Here is a 1173-nt window from a genome sequence, read left to right on the forward strand (position 1 = left end):
TGTTGACAAACTCTGTAACTAGCTTATCAGTGCTGTAACTTGCTTTGGCAAACGAATTTTGGGGTTCAGTTCCTGAACCTATTGTATTCCTCTGTAACTTTTCCCACTACTACTCACAGGATCGGTTCACTACAACTCACAGAATGGGTATGGGAAACACTACCGCTCACAGAAGAGTCATTACGTTCATTACCTCTCACAGAATGGGTATGAGGTCCACCACCTCTCACGGAATGGGTTTGAAGTCTACTACTACTCATAGAATGAGTATCGGGTTCCCTACCTTCCCCATAAAATTGATAAGGGGTTCACTGCTACTCACAGAATGGATACAAGGTTCACCACCACTCCCAGAATGAGCATGGGGTCCACCATCACTCCCAGAATGGGCATGGGTTTCACCACCACTCCCAGAATGAGCATGGGGTCCACCATCCCTCCCAGAACGGGCATGGGGTCCACCACCACTCCCAGAATAGGCATGGGGTCCACCACCACTCCCAGAATGGGCATGGGGTCGACCACCACTCCCAGAATGGGCATGGAGTCCACCACCACTCCCAGAATAGACATGGGGTCCACCACCACTCCCAGAATGGGCAAGGGGTCCACCATCACTCCCAGAACGTCCAAAGTGAGACACATTAGTTGAGAAAACGGGTTGAAAAGGAGAACGGTGGGGGGGGGGGAGGATGGAAGAATAGCTGGATGGAAAGAAAAGAATAGAGAGGATGGAGATCTTTGACACTGGGGTTGGGGGAGAGAATCTGGGGCAACAGTGAGGGTCGTGTCCTTGCAAGGGGCTTATGAACAAAGGCCTGATGAGAGGCCAGATTCTTCAGCATTGTGTCTGAGGAACCCGGAACACTCTTGTCGGTGGCCGCTACACGCTTAACGCAGCGCAGGTTATATTGCTGTGCCGTTAAGACAGAGGGAGACAACAGCAGCGTCGATCCAGGATCATTATATAGCACCTGAGAGGGATATCCCGCCAAACACACACCGAAACGTTGGTACAACGTTCGAACAAGTTTTAACACCTCCTAACCAGTTGTAGCAACCAATATAGCAAGTTGTAACAACGTTCTAATACGTCATAAACACGTTAAGCCAAGATGTAACAACTTTATTACAAGTTGTAACAAGCGGAAAAAAGAGACAGTTTCGGTTTGT

The sequence above is a fragment of the Procambarus clarkii genome, chromosome 56, assembly GCF_040958095.1.
Source record: "Procambarus clarkii isolate CNS0578487 chromosome 56, FALCON_Pclarkii_2.0, whole genome shotgun sequence".
Lineage (NCBI taxonomy): Eukaryota > Metazoa > Arthropoda > Malacostraca > Decapoda > Cambaridae > Procambarus > Procambarus clarkii.